The 12866-nt window shown below is 38.6% G+C and overlaps 1 long non-coding RNA gene across 1 annotated transcript; it reads right to left on the reverse strand.

The window, feature by feature from the left end:
• Positions 1–593: 593 nt before the first annotated feature.
• On the reverse strand, positions 594–8141 carry LOC144042838 (uncharacterized). Its single transcript, XR_013290991.1, has 3 exons — positions 8006–8141; positions 1140–1224; positions 594–721 (listed from the first exon to the last, which is right to left on the reverse strand). It is a non-coding gene; the product is annotated as an uncharacterized LOC144042838 (long non-coding RNA).
• Positions 8142–12866: the final 4725 nt, after the last annotated feature.

Below are 12866 nucleotides of genomic sequence, written 5' to 3' on the forward strand. Positions count from 1 at the left end.
GGTGTTTGTGGCATCATTCATGGACAAAAAGAAGTGTACAATTCACTAGAGTGCATGAAATAACATCGTTTCACAAAAAGCTTGTTTTCTCCGTTTTTTGTTTCAAAACAGAGCATTTCGGTGAAACTAACCATTTCCTATTGTTGATTACTGAAAAACGGAATAAGGTAGAAACAAACTTTTTTCTGATGAAAGATGAGAGTTCAATCTTTCATTTGGTAGTATGTGTGTGTTCCATAGTCCAAACACAACATTTTCTGTGGACCTTGAAAGATCAGTCAAAATGCTTTAATCGGCTGGCACTGGCGACATCCCGTTTCTGAAAACGTCTGGCAGTCAAAGAGTTAACTGCTTAGATTCTCAGTCATCATCAATGGCAGCTTGCAAAAGTTTAATCAAGACGACTGGACTTCTTGATTATATAAGTGCTGTTTTTTTGTTTTTGTTTTCCAATAACATTGAAAAATGACTCAGGACAATACTTTAGTACGATAACGATATTTGAAAAAAAGCCGCCGGGCAATGAGCAACTTGGGAAGAAAATGTGATGAAATATTGCCATAAAACATGCACAATTGTTTATTTTGAATCTGAATCAGCATCACGCTTTTCCTCTGAAACACTCCGCCGCTTCCATGGATTCCAGAGAAGGAGAACTGAGTGCTTTGTGCTTTCTTCTTGTCCTCATTCCTGCAGTCATAGGTCACTCTGGGATGTAGCGCTGCTTAAAATAAGATAAGGATGACAGTCAGACTTCATGCTGATCGCTGTTGTCTGCTCAATCACCAAACAAGAACCTGGCAGCATTTGTGCTCACGTTTTAGCTGCCCTTTTGTTAACCTTGCTAACTATAGAATATTTATAATTGGTGCTATCATAAACACAAAAAGGTAATAAACATTGAGCAACAGAATTTTTTTCACTAAAATCAAAATGTACTACAATATTAAAAGAACTTACTTGCCAGAAAATGAGCAGAGAGAGCCGAAAAAAGCTAATGTTGGACATGCTAGTTAGTTAGTTAGCTCCCTTGGTGGTTATTCACCAATTGTAGACAGCTAACTTTCATAGCTGGTTGCAAACTTTAATTTTAAGACAGCTATAATACAGTATATAACATATTGATATATTAACGTTACCCTGAATTTGTGGAGGAGTGGCAGCCTGACAGAACAAGAGGTAGCACTGCTGGATCACGGTCAATGGTCTTTGTCTGTTTTACATCTGCAGATGAGAACCACAACCCTTTTCTTTTTTTTTTTGCATTATGTTGTATTTGACATCAAATCTGAGTCAATAATCACAGCAGACATTCAACAGCTCCCGAAAGCCGGCATTGCTTAGAGACATAATGACCTGGGGCCGGATCTTTATTGCAAAGAGTTGCTCCTAGTGGCTAAAAAAACTGCACAAATAATTGATAAAGCCAGACAGAATGTGCTACTAGGCAGGTACTATACAAAATATGTTAGGGGTTAGCCAAATTTAAAGACAAAATGCTCAAAAACAACTATGAAGAGTTTTTTGTGTTTCTGTCTGTGGGGTAAAAATATGGAACAAACTAAATAGGGAGTTACAACAATGTCCAACAATCAATCACTTAAAAAAAATATTTAAAAGAAACCTATTGGAGAGATGTGGAGAAGAGGAGAGGCTGGGTTAAGCATAGAATTGGATTAAGTTCTAAAACGAATGTACATATTACTCTGTTAATTGTTGATGTATAAAAGTCACTCTTAAGTTAAAACAAATTTTTTTAGCTTAAGTTAGGAGCTCTCTGAGAGGATTCTCAGAATCAAAAAAATAGATTCTTATAAGAATCGCGATTCTCATTTAGTACGATTCAGAATCGATTTTAAATGTCCCAAAATCGATTTTATTTAAATTATTTTATACTGTCTTCCCTTTGTTTGTGTGTACCTTTATTGGGAGCGCTGTTCTTGTTGTACCCGATTTGGCCACTTAGGGGCAGTGTTGTCTGATACACTGTTAAGTTGTAGCCACATTAGAGAGTAGAAGGAAAAAGTCATGATCAAGTTATTCCAATAAAAGTGCTTTTTTTGCAGCGTGGAGCTGTTCTCTTGAGTGATAAAAGTGCTGCGAGTAGCGCACTAATTAGCATTAGCGAGTCAGACTGGAGCAGATCATTACAATTCCTTGAACATCTATAAATTGAAGCAAAAATCATTGTGAATCAAATCATTGTGAATCAAAAATCGTCCTTAATCAAAAATCGATTCTGAATCGAATCGCACACACAAAAATCGGAATTGAATCGAATCGTGAGACATTCTCACCCCTACTGCTAACGTTTGGACGTTGGTGTTATAATTCCAATTTAATTGTTGGAATTCAACGACAAGTATCAAATTTGCACCCACTGGTTAGAGTGCTGTTTTGCTGTCTTTTCCGTGAATAATTTATTTGATACAAGTCAATTTGTAAATGAGTTTGCGTAAAATACTTGTTGTCTAATAAGATAAAGAATATAAATTGTAGATGTAGTAGTAATAGTTGTAGAGTGAAGGTGATTATTGAAGCCCATTTCCAGCAGGTTGAGTCATAAAGCACACACGGTGACTGGAAGTTAGGCCATTCATGCATTCAATAAAGCGCTAGCTACTAGCGTGACACATCCTGCCTTCATGCATTTTATCTCAAATTAGTCATGTTTCATACCCCCCAAGTGTCGACATCGCTCAGCAAACAGGAAAAATGAAACATTGCGAAATGGCGTCAGAAAATCCTGAGACAAAAATGCCTTTTTTTTGGTCTCGCAACCAAACATAACCCGAGATGTACCCGGTATGTGTAAGCAAGTCTTTGGAAATGAAAGATTGCATTAACGTGAACTTTGTGTTTGTTTCCCACGAAAGCAAGTCATTTACTGATGAATTTCAGTACAGTAGAGGTTAGCAACATCTGATTCTATATAACTTCTAGTTTGAGATAAGACCTCAAAAACTGATAAGACGCAGCAGTTGGCATCCTCTGACGAGGTGTCAAAATAGAAAAGACACACGAGCACGGATGCAGCACCTTTAGTTGAATTCTCTTCACTAATGCACAAATATTAGATCACTGTCTTTTTCTTAACAGTTTAGGCTATTTCTTTTCGGATTTTTCAGAAAAGTGATCAAACCGATCATATACAAAATGGCATGGCATTGGGTTGCGTCCCATTTATATCAAATGCTGATTTGACGAAAAAGTGGGAAAAAGCTTATTTCTTGCCATATTGTCCTATATTTAAGGGGCATACTAACTATAATTGGCAATCGTGATTTTTCCTAGCTAATCAATGAAGAAAGGCAATGAAAAATCCAAATTATAATAGATCCGAGATATAGAGTGTGAAAATGGGAGGATCGATGGGCGGGGCCACACGTACTGTAGTAATAAAGATCTCTTAGTAAAAATTGGAGGAACTGAATGAAAAGTGTGAGTCACGTGCTGCGGTGCGTCAGGAAACCCTTCACACTTTACTCACATCACGACACACCCTCGCCATATTCTTCACTTTATAGTCACAATCTCATAGACAGTAAAATTCGATTTTGCTTCATAACTCATATTCCTCAAATGTAATATTAATCAGAATGTCACGTTTAGACTAGTGAGCTCTTGATCACAGAATTTCACGCAGATGCTTGTAATTATACCGTTTAATGCACATGGAGCAGCAACACAATCCAACCAGAGCATATGCCAATGCTCACAAGCATATATCATTTCATTCCTGAAGTCAGTAGAAGTACGTTGGGGACCTTTTTTGCCTCTTCTTCTTTCTCTTAGTTATGTAGTAGTCTTCAGTCCTATCCATCATGTTGTTGCATAACCTGGTACTTTCTACGCTCATGTAACTCGAAATTCGGACTTACTCACCTTTACCAGAAATGTTCATACTGTTAGTATTAAAAATCTGCAATATACAGTAGCTGGAGACGTAAAATATGAACCAGTGTGCAGGTTTGATTCCTGGCCAGTGCCCCAATTTACATTTATGTTCCCAGTCCGAAGCTCTGATTAAAAATAAATAAATTAAAAAAAGGTGGGTTGCGTCAAGAAGCGAATCTGGCGTAAAATATTTGCCAAGCCAATCATGACTGGCTGAAGGTTGCGACAGCCATTTTAGCTTTCCAAGCTTGCTTTGGAAGTCAGCATAATGTTGACATACGGCTTATTGCGACATGCATGATGGCCAAGCTAAACGGTTCACACGCTCCTTATTGGATGATTTTTTATTTTATTAGATTTTTTTCTTAGTTGCTTTTTGTTTGCGCCTATTACTGCTCAAATAACATGCTGGGATGTGCACAAACAGCCAATTCTCATCAATGTAAGTATGAGTCATTCATTCGCGTGTGTGCGTGCGTGCGTGTGTATTCAGCAGGCTTTTATTTCATCCAAGTTCATTTATCAAATGAAACCTCATAGCAATGCAGACATGATTGAATTGCGTTAACAAAGGATTGCTTCAATGCAAGCATTATTCAGGAAATACAACAGTAAAGCACATGCACAGCTACATTGAGATAAAGTACTTCAATAAAATTATTTATATGCTTTATATGCTGTGGTTCTTCACTTAACGAATATTTTGTTCTTTAAGTCCCAGACCGTTAGTAGTTTTAGACCCGCCACACACCATGCGATGCGGCTGAATCCAACATATACTGGCATCTCGCGCCCGCATATTAAGCGATTTGATCTATGGTGCCCTGTGACGTTCAACACCGAGCCTGTATAGGCAGGCTTTTGAGGCTGCATGAGTTGTATTTACGTAATCACCACTAAAACATAAAAAGGAAAAGTAACAATAAAGGAACCCCCCCCCCCCCGGGTCCAAACTGGTCTCCAGCTCCTGACACCAGTCCCTAGGCTGTGCCCTTTATCGGCACACACATACTACAGATCATACAGTAATGACACTTGATAAAACCTTCTTTTTTTTCTGTTTTCTTTTATTACGTTTCTATCATGTCCAGTGGTGTCTTTGTTCCCCAAAAATTATTAGTGTTTCCGGGGGGAGGAATGTGTTAAATGCCGTTCAATCCATTTCAATATGGAAAATGTATTTGAAAATTGCATTACGAACTTGAAAAATATGTTATGTTCTATTCCCACCGAGTCATGTCAGTTCCTCGGCACAATTGAGAGCTCGTCATGTTGTAAATAACAGTGAGATAAAATCATTATTGTGATGGTTTTTTCATGTCCATTTCTGGTGATTGAAAACGATACAAACCCCCTCCTGGCAGACACAGAGGAGGGAATAGGAAGTGGCATGACAGATGAGACCCCCCTGAGAGGAAAGCGCCACCGCTTCCAGATGATGATGATGATGATGATGTTGGTGTTCCTCTAAAGTGAGTCTATGTTACCACTAGTTTACTGGTATCACGTTTAGTCACTGAGACGTCATTTTGCATCCCTTCATTGTCTAGCTCTGGGTGAGTTAAGTGATTGTGAAAGTTCACAATTGATGTATGACGTTTAGGAAAACACCTGTTTTTTAAATTATATTTTAGGGCAACCTGTGGTGGTATTTCACATTTCTGTTAGCGGCTTATAGTAGCGACAATAGAAATAGATTACAACATACAGAAAGAGAGATCAAATGAAATGAATGCAGACGAGTTATTTCAAATCTTAATTTGGCTATCTATGTCAAACAACATCTCCACAACAAGTTTTTCTCGCCACAATTGATCCTTTGTTATGCCGCTTTAACATTCTGTTGTTTTGGGTACATTAGCGCTCAGAAGTCTCCGGCTTCATTCCGCAAAAAAATCTTATACACACAGAAACGTTTCAAGACATGCGTGTGTCCAAAAGAAGACGCTGAGAACGTTTAACGGTTGTAATGTAAATGGCAAGTCTGGAGGGGCGCTGTAGCGCAGCCACAGGGAGTTAACGGAAAGCGAAGAAGACGAACCACTGATCTGTATAACCGATAGGCCAAGACTTTTGAAGCCGCAAGGTTGCCATATTACTCCTCCCAAGAAATGTTTCTCGGCATATGATCCTGTACACAATATCGAAAAAATATATAATATAATAATAATAATATATATATTTATACACATATATATATATATATATATATATATATATATATCACGGTCTGCCAATCCAGAGGCGCTGTCCCCGATGTCCACGCAATGTTGTAGATATATATAAATACGAGCTGTAGGCCTCCGTGTATAATCTGTACGTATACTTAATGTTTATACAGTAGTCTGCTCGTGAGATGGGAGGAGTAAGATGGCCGCCCTGTCGCTTCAACGGCTTGCACGGGCGTACATGGGCTATCGGCTATCCAGTAGTATATCCAGGTCAATGAGACCAACACAGGAAAAGTGACAATACAACAACATCACACAAAATATTTTGCTGTAAAAGCTAAGGGGGTTGCAAAAAAACGACTACAACACGGCCGTCCGCCATTGTTGTTGACAGACTGGCTGTTCGCGCGCAGTCACGTGAGAATTGGAGCATACGTCATCAAACTGGAGGAGTATCCCTCATATGGTGTCCACATTGGAATGTACGGGGCGCGTTTTGAAATCTTTGCACTCTAGAGCCCGGTTCCAAAAGTGATCGGTTTCAAGCTACGAAACGGCGCCGCCGTTTGGATAAACTGCCCAAACGGTAACAAACTTGTGCGGATACATTGGACGGGCACTTGAAAAAATCAATTATAAATGAACTTTTCCATGATACTAAAATTGCACTATGCAACTTACATACAAATCATACACAACCAACAAAACAAGCAACTAGTCCTTTATGGAGGTAAATATGGTGCAAAACTAACTTGTAAAAAAAAATTGTACCTGTAGAAAAAAGTCTAAATTTGTATCTGTAAAAGTCGTGATTTGTACCTGTAAAAAAAATGTGCACCTGTAAAAAAAATTTTTGTATCTGTAAAAACTAATTTGTACCTGTAAAAATTTTTGGGGTATCTGTAAAAACTAATTTGTACCTATAAAAGTCATGATTTGTACCTGTACAATTTTTTTTTTGTACCTGTACAAAAAGTGTAAATTTGTATTTGTAAAAGTTGTGATTTGTACCTGTAGAAATGACAACTTGTAGTCAAAGAAGTCGCCACTAGGGGTCACAAGTGGTTTTTCTGCTGCTGTCCAGTCACGTGAGTTTTGCACCATATAAGCTCACTACAAATGGTGCAAAACTGATTCGTACTTGTAGAGCGCCGTGATTTGTACTCGTAGAAGAAGAGGGCGGGCTCTGGAGGATTTGGGCGGGCTAAAGCGCAACCTCATTGGTTGAGCGGACGACAGTGGGTTGAACTCAAATGACGCCCATGCACAAGTCCGCAATTCCAAACAAACAGAGTAGCCACACCAGTTTACGCGTCATTTTGGAAGAAGAGGATGTCCCAGGCGTGAAAATTTCAACATGGTTCAATATACAAACACCGTGTGGAACAGCTTAAACGTTCGTTGACATGCAGAGCACTCCAAGTGGGCAGAAAGAAAGAATACATATATATAGTATGAAGGTAAGATTTATTGTACGAACATAGCTCGTAATCCGGTGCTAGCTAGCTAGCTCATCTCTTGTTGTCACGAAAACTGAACACATTGAAGTCACGATTTTTATTTCAAGATCTGAAGCCTACCAGTGTAAACATATGATCAATAGCTTGTACCTGTAAAAAAAATAATAATCTAAAAAAAATACCTCATAAACTGCTGCTTAGTGCTGCGATGTGAAAATTACTATTGAGCTACAGAACCCTATTGAATATTTTACAAGATAACCTAAACCTAGAACCAAAAGTGGACAGTAAGTACAAGTTGTCATTTCTACAGGTACACATCATAAATTTTACAGATACAAATTTACACTTTTTGTACAGGTACAAATCATGACTTTTACAGGTACAATTTTTTTTTTTACAAGTTAGTTTTGCAGCATATTTACCTCCATAGTCCTTCATGTGGCTTTAATATTCTTTACTCAAGTCACGGCTTACCATTAAAGACACAAAGAGGCAGTCACACATGTAATTCCACTCTGGTGGCCCAACACGGGATTGTGCCTCTTTCCTGGAAAAGATGGTTGCAAGACAACATGTTTTTGGGTTTGTTTTGCTTTTCAACACATCAGATGAACACAAGTCATCAACTCTATGACACATTCATCTGTTTTCATTCAGGAGCTGTCTTTTTTTTTTCGACCTTGTGAATTGTTCTTATCTGAGCTGACATGCCTGCTAATCCAGATAACCTTGCTTGGAAGTGTCACCCAATGTCCACTTCTTCCAGTAACGTGTCCCAGGGACGTTCACGCTGCTTGTTTTTCCAGTCATTTGCCTAAATAACTTCTTTCTTTTTTTTGCCTCACCACACTGACAGCGTACCTTCAAATAAAAAAAAACCTGTAGAAAAAAACTACGTCCTGCTTAACACATGACTCTTTTGTGGGAAGGGATACTGTTTTCCATGACGTTTGTGCACATGAGCTCATGAGCAGTCGCGTGTAAACACTTGCAGCTGCAGCGTCTTGCACGTTCAATCGGAGGAATTGAAATTTTGTGCTAAGCAGACACTTTAGTGCAGGAATGTGTATGAATACAACTCAACCTGTAGAATACAACAGTTTAGGGTGGTTTGTTTATAAAACCACAAAAAAACATCTGAAATTGTGTGTAGTTAGCACATAGGAGTCCATCCAATGTTTTCTGAAAAATTGTCAAGTACAGTGGAATCTCAAAAACAGGGGCTCCAACTTTGTGGGTTCCTTAGAGACCAGATAAATAAATAAAAAAACAAGGACCAATTATAATCCTAAAACACATTAAAGATAACTAACATGTCCCCCCCCCCGAGATGACTGGTTGCCTCGTGGCCAAGTCGCACCACAATGAATTGTTTCTTTAAATTCTATTTTATTATATTACAATGTCTTCATAAAATGAAATATGGAGTGCAAGTTTCCTTATTAAAAACAGTTCACAATTTGTTGGGATTTTTGGGGACTGGATCAGAATAATGACATTTCCATTCATATCAGTGAATCGTGAGCTTGGGCACGCAATGAATTAGAACGGAATCTGAAGGCACCCTGTATTTCTTACAGCAACAACATGCAATTAGAATCTGTGAACGGTCGGGTCCACTGAAAGCGCAAAGAACAAACACCACCATTTTTTTTTTGGAGGACACAAAGCACAAAGCACGGGTGTGAGACTTGAGGCCCGGGGCCAGATGCGGCCCACTAAGGGAAATCATGTGCGTTTACGGCATGTTTCTTGCTAATATCGGTCTCAAATAAGTCTTGACTTAGGCTATTGTTGCAAAACATTTTGGGTTATTTAAGACCTTTTTTAAATAAATCGTACAATGGTTGAGCAATCTTAATATTACTCCTGATGTCAAAAGTAGTAGTCATCCATCAATTTGATGTGTATACTGTACATACAGTAACTACAATGTGACAAAAATTATTTTGACACACCCTGTCTTAGACAATAGCTTTCCAGTAAACAATAGGCTATGATGGCCTTATCTCAAGGTGTGTTCAAACTGCTGTGTCACAGAGGACTGATCAAGCGTGAAGACGCTTTGTGGCTTTTTACGGTCACCGCAGATTCCCACAACATGGTCAAGTAGCGGAAGAGTGGTTTGATAGGAATTCACCTGTCCAATGAGGAAATATACTGCTCAGATGGCGTGGAAGATTCTTGGCGCTCAACCAGACCATAACCCCACCAAACTCACTTTGCGGTGAACTAGATAGGACTATGTTGAATGTTCATATTTAATCTTTTTATTTTCATGAAACTTCAGCTCTGTGAAGGAAAAGATGAGAACATGGTGGATAGAGCATTGGACAGTCTGCCTTTGGTGTGTCTTAGCCAGAAGAAGGTGATTTGTCCTTAAAGTCTGTGAAAAATGATTGAGATTTGTCTTATTTTTCTAGGGCAGAAGTGGCCACATGCGATTGAATTACAGACATCTGATAGAGCAACTTTTCTCTTCCCGTGGGCGGTTGAATAATTGTCCGCAAACAGCCGAGAAGTGGAGCTCAATGAATGGGACGGACGCCATTTGTCTTAGCGTCCGATGTGAGAAACCCAAGCTCCTCCGGTGTGAGGTCATCGTTCAGTAAGCAATAGTGGATCACATGTCGGCAGGGGAGACACTTACATTTTTAATCTGCATACACACAAACACACACACACATGCACACGCACACACACGTTGGGTTTACATTTCTAGTGGGGACATCTCATTGACATAATGCATTTCCTAGACCCTTACCCTAACCTTAACCGTCACAACCGACTGCCCTAACCCCAACCAAAACCCAATTGAAACCTAAACTCTAAAACCAGGTTTTGACCCTCAAAAAGAGGTTTGGACTCATGGGGACCACCAAGATCAAGGACACATGGTCCCCACAATGATCGTAAAAACCCAGAAAACGGTCCCCATGATGTGATATAAACCATTGCACACACAAACACACTCTCTCTCACACACACACAATCTTTTTGTGTCTTGCCTTCACACAGACGTCATATGCACTTTGTAGTCTTGCGCTATCATGTCAGGAGCTGTCGCCATTAAATAATAATAATAATAATAATACATTGTATTTATAGGCGCCTTTCTGGACACTCAAAGTCACCCTACAACAACAGTTAAGAACATACAAATACAATGTTAAGAACAACATAAAATAAAATAAAATAAAATATAAGAATTTGTCAGCTTGAAGGTTGTGCTAGCGCAGGCTTGTGGCTTAAGCATTAGCTTTAGCATTGACCGGGTAGCTAGCTGACCAGAGGGAGGGAGTAGGCCTACTACTGCTACTACTACTACTACTACTACTGCTACTACTACTACTACTACGACAGTACCCCATCAATACTACAACCACTACTACTACTATAAGTTGTATCGTACTACTACCACCACAGCTATAACTACCACTACGATGGAAAGCCGTTTGAGCATTTAATTCCATATCCTCAATATCCATCGTCAGGCCCATGTGATAGTGCGCTACTTTGCCACTAGTTATTCAATTATTCATTTATTTTATGCCACATTTTAAAAACAGTATTCTTCTTTCAGCTTCGGGTAGAGAACCACTTTATGACACAGTAGTTCAAAAGAGCTTCAGAAGCCTCGTTTTGTCTTCACTAGTGCCTCCTTTGGAGATGAACATCTTCCCCTTTTGAGATGCACATGAGTTAATTTTAAAGCTTGTGACACGCACGTCTTCCTGTAAACATTCACCTGATTCCCTGTCCATATACAATCAACTACTGGTCACCATTTTCTTGGGAAAGACGTTTCAAGAGAGTTTAGCAGGTATTTTTCACTAACAGTTTTTCGTGTGATGCCGGACAAAAACTCTCATGTTATGTATATGTATACTTGGTATGTATACACCAACCTCGTCAGCGTGTGTACTTTTAGCAGTGTTACGAATAACAGTAACTGCAATTTAAATACATAGTGATAATGCACTGGTATGGTTTTATAATGAAAATAATAAACTAAGAATTTAAAAAATATTCTAATTAAGTTGAACTTAAAAAGTTGAACTCAAACTAATGATCACGATTTTTAATACATAATTTTATATTTTATTATATCGTTAAATAAATAAGCCATACCAAGTTATAAAATATCCAATAATAATGTAAACTAAAAATCAAAACTTGAAAATAAACTATATTTTTCTTACAATAATATCTAACAAATCATAATCATAATTCTATTAGACTTAAGACTGGAAAAAATATATATATTGTTGATGAGTGGTTTCTAAATTCCATAAAATTATTTACATAGTTAAATTTGCATAATTCTTAATTATCATAAAACAATTAAACTATAACCTTTAACACAATTTCTTCAATTTCAAAAGAAGACGATAATGAAAGAAAAAAAAAGTCCCTGCCTATAAATGTGGCCTAATTTAAAAGTGTTTCGGTATTTTCTGCTTAATCGCGGCGGGGCTATTTTGTTTTCTTTCTTCTTTTTTTTTTTAAACAAATTTCACAGGAACTGGGGTCACTAATGTGGAATTGCAGGCGTTATACAATGGTTTCCTCTTTCCTAATAACAGGTTGACATAAACATTATGTGACAGTCACATGGTTGATGATTAACGAGAACCATGTGAGCAAGCCAGGCGTGTGTTACTACTACGAGTGGAGCTGAGCTCATTTTAGCCTGTGAGTCAGTCGGTAAGCAATGGTGACTTAATTCACCTAAAAACGACCACCTCACCTAGTTAACCTCATTGACTGGTACCTACTACCACCACCACAATTGCTACTACTACTACTACTATGATGCTTTAATATACATTTTTAAAAAGTCAATTATCCATGATATAAACCCCTTTCTAAGCACTGCATAATTTTAATATGAAACGTGACCAAACACCGATCATTCGTCATTGCTGTTTTTACCCACAGTGTCATCTACAGGATCTGGCGGGGCACTACTCCCCATGTCCCTTTTCCTTTGGGAGGGACAAAAAGCTGATGGCTCGTGTTGTAGCATGTTCAGGCAGCAGGGCAGGGGGGATGTGTTTTCAGGCTTGCAAAGATGACCTCATGTTGGCTCTTCCCGTCTTGACTTTAATTTCGCTTCTCGGGCTTGCCAGTATTGACTTGTCATGCCGAGTTGGTGGTGGTGGGGTTTGGATTGTGGATTAAGACTGCACATAGTGAACATGCTTCTCCAATGTTTGTTTTGACAGCAGGAGTCAGGAGCAGGAGGCTCTGTGTGACATGGGGGCTATTACAGTACTGCACATGGAAACTTGGCACCGTTGTTGTTGGTTATTCTAGTCTGAGTTGCAACCCC

This window comes from Vanacampus margaritifer, chromosome 2 (genome assembly GCF_051991255.1).
Source record: "Vanacampus margaritifer isolate UIUO_Vmar chromosome 2, RoL_Vmar_1.0, whole genome shotgun sequence".
Lineage (NCBI taxonomy): Eukaryota > Metazoa > Chordata > Actinopteri > Syngnathiformes > Syngnathidae > Vanacampus > Vanacampus margaritifer.